Genomic DNA, 7,575 nt, shown 5'->3' on the forward strand with positions numbered 1-7,575 from the left:
ACCTCATGGTGTAGTCTGAGACAGCTGATCTCTCTTTTCTCCCTTTCTAATCAGTTCACTTGATGGAGCTGCCAGTGCAGCTCTTGTAACCACCAAACCTCAGGTGAAGAAGCCTCTGGTCTCGTCCCAGGCAAGGATGTTCCAGTGCCTACCTCTGCCCACTGCCTTGTGCACCCACTGCAGCTGGGCAGCCCAGAGAGGAGAGAATAATGCCACTGGACTAACCTTGGAGCAGGCAACATTCCTGCAAAGCCCACGTTATAGAGAAGAGAATACTTGAAATATGACACTCAGGGAATTGGTAACACCAGGAGGCCGTTTCTGCTGTTTGCTACATGATTTGCAGCTTCAATGGGATTACTTATCCTAACAGGAGGAAGTGAGCCTTGGGAATAAATTCCAGGACCAATATAATATGGTCTACAGGGTCTGAAAAAAAGCTGTTTAAGATTATTGGACACATCTTAAATTAGGGAATAGCCTGTTATTATTAGAAGATAATCTCCCGTCAAAAAACAAAAAGAAGTGTTAACAAATCCAAAAGGCACTGGAGAGAAAAAGGGGAGACTTTACTCAGGTAACAGTTTGCAAACTGGGGAGTCACAACCTCTGGCAAAAACTGAAAGCATGCTTCTTAAAGACAAATGGAAGGCTGCATTTTATAGAGAAAATTCCCGCCCTCGTTCCCAATTGGTCCAATTTTATGCAAATAAAGAATCCAAATTGCACACTTCTGTTGGTCCAAATCACAATCCTGATTTGTTGTCATCATGAGCTCTGATTGGTCATTATGGAGCTGCTGTGATTGGTCAGTAAAGATGCAAACGAGGAGATAGCTGCATGGTTCTGATTGGATGGGGCAGGTCTCACTCTATTAATTAAAAGATGAAACTAGGAACTCTCTTATAAGGGTCAACACAGAAGCACAGTGCAGGATGTTGAAAGCTGAGATTCTTCCCAGTATAACAAGTATGTGAGAAGCCTCTGTCAGCAGATGGCCACTAGATTCTCATTATTTATAAAATATGGGCCCTCATTTAGCTGTGGGGTGTCTAACTCAGCAGAGAAATTTCTTCTTGGGGTTCACATCAAATGAATCATTCTTCTTAGGGTACATACAACCCCTTTATTCATTGAAGAATCTATTTACATGCATAAGTAAATGAATATGCAAACACTTAATGGATCCCTACTACATGCTAAAAGCAATACTAGGCCCTTTAAATTTATACTTACTAATAACATACTTGTTATATCAGTTATGAGCGTGTTTGTCTGAAAATAACAGAAAACTTAACCACAGTGGTAGATATGAGGTAGTTTGGTTTTTTTCCAAGAAGTCCAGAGGCAGGCAGGCAGGCAGGCAGGCAGGCAGGCAGTCCAGAGCTGGCACAGATGCTGCCCTCAGAAACCTAGGCTCTTTCTAACTTTCTGCTTTTCCATCCAGAGAAGATTGGATCTGTCCTCTTTTTCTTCATGATTACAAGATGGCTGCCACGCCTCCAGCCTTTACCTCTAAGTTCCAGGCAGGAAGGAGAAGAAAAACAAAATAGAAAGGGGTACAGGGAGAAGGGGGCAGACCAACCCAGATTGTCCCGTTTTTGTAGGAAAAAACAAAGACCCTCTTGGAAGTTCTACCCAGAGGACTTCTTACTTCTCACTGGCCAGAATTGTTTCCTGTTGCCACTGTTGCTTGATGGGGATCAGGGGAAAGGGATTTTGGATGGAGATTAGGACAGCAGCTCAAAGTATAAAACCTCACTTATACACTTAGTTCATTTCAACATTTACCAAGAATCCACTATGTACCAGGTTCTCTATTAGATACTTTGGATACAATGATGAGTAAGACACATCTTTGTACCTCAAGAAGTTTAGTCTAGATTGGAGACATTCATGCCTACACCAAATAGTTATAATTTAATAAGAATTACTGTAAAGTTTGTACAAGACACAATGGGGGCAAAGTGGAAGGAATCTCAGGTGTGAAGAAAAATATTTTTAAATCTCCATTTTTAATATATTTCCAAATTATGCAGAAGGAACAAGGTCATGAACCCTTTAAAAACATCTCCTAGATCAGGTTGTTCCAGTCAGATGCAGGGAAGCTATCCAGGTGGAGACAGCAGGTGTTGCTCCCTTAAAAGACAATGTGCCATCAAAAGAGAGCTGAGAGCAGCTGCAGGGGTGCAGAACCTGGGGAGTCTGCAACGGGTGGCTGCCACTGTGGCTTCTGCAGTGCCTTTAGGAGGTGTTTGGGGAGGGGACACTTCCAGCTGCAGCAGAAAGTATTAGTGAAGTATTTAACACTTGCGCTGGAACTAACAGCTGCAGAGAAAGTCAATAGCCAGCCTGCAGGAGCAGGGAACATAACCTAGAACAGCAGTTCTCAACCTGTGGGTCGCGACCCCTTTGGGGGCCGAACGACCCTTTCACAGGGGTCGCCTAAGACTATCGGAAAACAAAAAGATATTTACATTACGATTCATAACAGTAGCAAAATTACAGTTAAAGACTAGCAACGAAAATAATTTTATGGTTGGGGGTCACCACAACATGAGGAACTGTATTAAGGGGTGGCGGCATTAAGAAGGTTGAGAACCGCTGACCTACAATGAGCCTTTCTCAGACTTGAAAATGGTAATAAGTTTAGGAAGCAACATATGATGGCCTTTGTACTTCCACGTTTGATTCTGGGCCTTTGGGGATACTAAATGACATGTTTTGCTCTCTACAAGGAGAAAGGAGATGGGTTAATTTGCTATTGACCAACCCTGTTCTTCTTAGCCTTGGCTGTAAATTGAGACTGCTAGAGGACCTAAAAAAACACACAGATATCTGGGTCCCACCCCCTAAAAGTCTGAAGTGGTCATCTTACCTAGTGGGTTTCAGGGGTCACTTTGCTGGTGGCAGCAACTAGAGGAGGAAGGATGAATTAAAACTAACTCTAGGACACCTCCAGAAACCCCAATTCCTTTAACATGACGAATCCTTCAACCATTATCTGTCTTAATGGAGTGAAAGTGTATCACAGGTCACGTAAAATTAGGGCTAATGCAGAAACCACTGGTATTTGCTTCCTCATTTTTAGAGAAAGTTAAAGAGCATGTGGTACATTGTTGGGACCAGCACTGCCCAATAGAGCTGGAATGCAAGCCAAAAAGGGGTGCTGCGTATGTATTTTTAAATGTTCTAGTAGCCACATTAAAAAAGTAAAAGGAAACAGGTGAAATTAATTTTAACATAGTTTATTTAACTCACTATATCCAAACTGTTATCATTTCAACATCTAATCAACATAAAAACGATCCATGCAATATTTTAGATCCTGTTTTCATAGTCTTCTGACTCATTGTGTATTTCACACATGCAGCTCTTCTCATCTTTCAGACCAACCACATTGCGAAAGCTCAGTGGTCACAGGTGCCCACAGCTAGTGGCTTCTGTGTTGGCCAGTGCAGTCTTAGATCGAGCATCAGTTCCCCTCCCTGTACCCCCTCTGCACTGTGATGGGGTGCAGGTGGAGCACAGAGGCAGGCGTCAGGGGGGCTCAGGATATAAATATGCGGGGGTTGGTCTGTTTGTGAACAATTATAATTACTGTCATTTCTTCCCCGGGCCCCTTTTCCTTGCCCTTTCTCTACCTCCTGAAGGAGGCTCCTTGAGACCCAGTCCCCTCCCACCCACTCCCACACTCCCTCCTCCCCCTCTCCTTGGAAATGGCCACCAGGACTGCCTCACAGCCTCCTCCTCAGAGACTCTAAGGACATTAATCAGTTTCGCAGCTGGAGGCAAAGTGATCTAGTGCAGCAGTTCCTCCATTAAGGGGCTTTCTCTTGGCCTTTCCATTAGGGAAGGACTTCTGCATAAAGTGAAATGTGCTTTGTCTTCACCAGGGCAGACAAAGGATTAAATTAAAAGAGCAATGACCTTGCTAGTAGCTGGGCTACTGGGAGGGCAACTGGGAAAGTAATTCTCTCTCTGCCTCCATCTTGGCCATAGCTCTGAGAAATGGCAGAAAGTGGTGCCTTTTAATTTTCCTGGGAATCAAGTTATTGCCATGGGATGGGGTTTTTCAGGACTTTGAGCACCCTGTATTTCTGGACCTTGCCTGGGCCACGTAACTCTAGTGAGGACCAAGGTCTCTGAGCCAACTCCTGCTCATCCCCTTCTACTGTGTTCTGAAAAATTCTGTCTTTGGTGTCCCGCCCCTTTCTTTCCTGAGTGACAGTGCCCTTTCTCCTCCCCATGCACCGTCCCCCACCCTCCTGCACTCGCGCGCGTGTGCGCGCACACACACACACGCACACACACACACACACACACACACACAGATGTACTGCCATTCAGTGTCCCCCTCCCACCCAGCCCCAATCTGCCTGCTAATCCAGGAACCACCACTGGAAGCCTTTGCAAAATGCATTCTGCTCTAGGTTCTTGTTAAAATGCCCAAGAAAGGAGAAAGCAGTGGTATTGGACAAGTCCCATTCCAAATACATCACCACTGACTGTACATTGGGAGAGACACTTTCTCAAATAGACAAGGATCATTGTCCTGAAGAATAGTGAAGGCTGAATGAAAGACCGGGACCCAGGCTGAGTATAAAGAAAGAATGATGGAATTATAAGAGGACAGGATCACCAGTTTTATCCGTAGAGGATTACATATCTATAGCATTTTGCATTTATAAATGTGGCTCTTTTAAAAACATCAAATACTTACCTACAACCACTTAGCTCACCCTGATAGCAGTACAACACACGCCTGAGCCAAGTTAAGGCAGTAGGTTTTGTTTTTTTTCCCCCCTCGGCACTCTTCCTTCCCACTCCTGTCTCCCATCTCCTACCTCTGAGCTGGGATTGGGGTGGGATAGGGGCAAAGAGAGGAACTGAGGCTTTTATAAAATATTCAGTTTACTCTGAAAAATATCATGGGAATATGGCGTCACATTTATAACTCACGACTGCCCTGCTGGAAGAGGGTGTCCCGTGCTGTTGGCCCTCTGGGTTGGTCTGAGGGCCCTTTCTCAGAGGCTCTTAGCGTCATCGGCACTTCCTGAACGTCGGAGGAACATAAGGGCCCTGTCTTCACTCTGGAAACTTGACTGCTCTATTCTTAGGAGACAGGAGGCTGAATTCTTGTCGCTCAATTCCATTGCAGGCCTGAAAGCAACGGATGGCTGCAAACCGGCACAGGTGGAATCATTGTTCGCTTGTGACTCCAGCTGCCAGTGGGGGAGCTGGCCCGGAGGTGGCGTGCCCTCCCCAGGGAGCCTGACATTTCAGGAAACCGGGCCAGCTCCCTTTCACCCCCATTCCTCCCTACACCAATGGCCCCATAAAGGCTGAATGGGGCAGGAAGCATGGCCCCCCGTCTCCCACACGGAGGCTTTTGTGTCTGTGAGCAAACCGCAGCTGCCAAGGGGCTGCAAACAGAGAAAGCTGGGGTGGTGGTAAAGGAATATTCCCAGCGGGGAAACTGGAGAGCTTGTCTGACAAGCATTTGTTAACCGAATTGATCTGATTACTCAGGACTTTTCTTAGCCAGTGCTGGAGCAAGAGAGGGGCTGCAGTCGCTTTTCATTCTATTTAATTTCTGTTTTCCAAGAATGAATATCAAGGGAGCAGCTTTGATTAAACAAGCCTTTAAAAAAGGGGAGAGAATGCCAGGTTTTACAGAAAGCTCTCTGGGTTGCTGGCAAATGGCCACATGACACAATATTTTTAGTCTATGGATATTATCTCTTTTCTAAGTACAAAACTGCTTTTCCCATTAACACAAGCTCGCAGATTCAGGGATAAAGGAAATTAGCCTGGCTCTAAAAGAAAACAATCAGGATTCCAGGAAATCAGTCTCTTAACAAAAGCTAAGAAGAAATTCCCCATGTTCCTAGTTCTGCAGTTTTACCCTTTCTATCTGGTGCTGTTTCTTTTTTCTTTCTTGTAGGCAAATTGGAGAAGATTTCATAACCAAGATGCACATTATCAAATTCAAACAGATATTTTTTAAAGTTTGGCAAGATTTTTGTTGTTTTGCCTTTTTAAAGATTTTAAGATTCTCTAAGGCAGGAATGCTGGTCTCAAATGGAAAATAGGCAAGAAGAAAACCCCAACGTTTAACATTTAACAAATATTTATTGAGCATCTATTATGTATTGGGCAGTAGGGATATAGCAGTGAATAAAATGCAGCCTTTTCCCTCATGGATCTTACATTCTAACTAGACAGTAGTAGTTAACATACATTGAGGGCTTACCTGTACCAGGTACTGTTCTAGAACTTCACATGATCACCCCATGGGACGCGCCCTATTATTATGACTTTGTTGCACAAGCTCTCACAGGAAAGTGGTAGAATCAGGATTCAGACTCGGCAGTCTGGTTCCAGAGCCACAACGCTGAACTCACCTGCCCCATTTGGCGACTCTTACATTCCAGGTGGGCCTTATATATAAGTCCTCCTCCCCTACTCTCATCATATCCTGTGTTTATGCCTCTCAGAGCACCTCTCCCACATCTTCTTTGTATGTTTCGTCAGTTGACCATAAGCTTTTGGAGAGCAAGGCCTCTCCGTCATCTCTGCATTCCAAGACCTCGCACTGTTGGGGACCAACCAGAACAGGGGACCTATCTCCTAGAACATTTCAAAACACAAGTGGAAGGGCATCCCCACTCTGGTGCCTGTGGCAAATGCCCCCTGGGGTCTATAAACTCTGCCATTTCATCGCATCCAACTTGGCCTCTGATCTACGGCTGCTTGAGGCTTCTCTACAGGGCAAGCTCTGCTCAACAACGTGGACTGCTCTGTGTGACATTCTATCAGGAGCTGCTCCTGTTGGCCCACTGGGTAGGCCTGGGTCACGTTCTCATGAGCTTTTAGTCATTGGCACGCCCCGAACGTGGGAGGAAAACAAGAGTCCTTTTTTTTAAAGATTTTATTGGGGAATTACGGGAGGGGAACAGCCTTCAATCTTAGTCGTGGAGGACGCAGCAAGCTCAGCTCCAAGTACAGTTGTGCCGCTCAGCTCAAGGTGCTGTGTTCAATTAGTTGCGGGTAGATGCAGCCACTATCCAATGCAGGAGTCGAACTAGCAGTCTTGTTGTTAAGAGAGCACGCTCTATCCCCTGAGCCACCTGGGTGACAGCTCAGCTCAAGGTGCCTTCAGTCTTTTAGTTTTGGGTGGGCATAGCCACCATTCCATGAGGGAGTCGAACCAGCAGCCTTGTTGTTAAGAGCGCATGCTCTATCCCCTGAGCCACCCGGGCTGCAGCTCAGCTCAAGATGCTGAGTTCGGTCTTTAGTTGTGGGTGGGCGTAGCCCACCATCTCGAACTGGCAACCTTGTTGTTAGGAGCATGTGCTCTCACCAGCTGAGCCATTCAGCCACCTGTTGGCAGCTCAGCGGCAGCTCAGCTCAGGCGCAGCTCACTGGCCTATGTGGGAATTGAACCAGTGACCCTGTTGCTCAGAGCTCGCACTCTTTTTTTTTTTTAAAGATTTTTTATTGGGGAATTGGGGGTATGGGAACAGTGCTGGGGATTTGGGGGAAGGGGAACAGACAAGTTGCTGTCGTTTT

At 45.7% G+C, this 7,575-nt stretch overlaps 1 protein-coding gene across 1 annotated transcript in view; it reads left to right on the forward strand.

Moving 5' to 3' along the window:
* Positions 1-7,575, forward strand: part of CDHR3 (cadherin related family member 3) — a 71,790-nt gene that overhangs the window by 22,300 nt on the left and 41,915 nt on the right. The gene's annotated exons all lie outside the window — the stretch shown is intronic.

The sequence above is a fragment of the Hipposideros armiger genome, unplaced genomic scaffold (assembly GCF_001890085.2).
Source record: "Hipposideros armiger isolate ML-2016 unplaced genomic scaffold, ASM189008v1 scaffold_312, whole genome shotgun sequence".
NCBI classification, from domain to species: domain Eukaryota; kingdom Metazoa; phylum Chordata; class Mammalia; order Chiroptera; family Hipposideridae; genus Hipposideros; species Hipposideros armiger.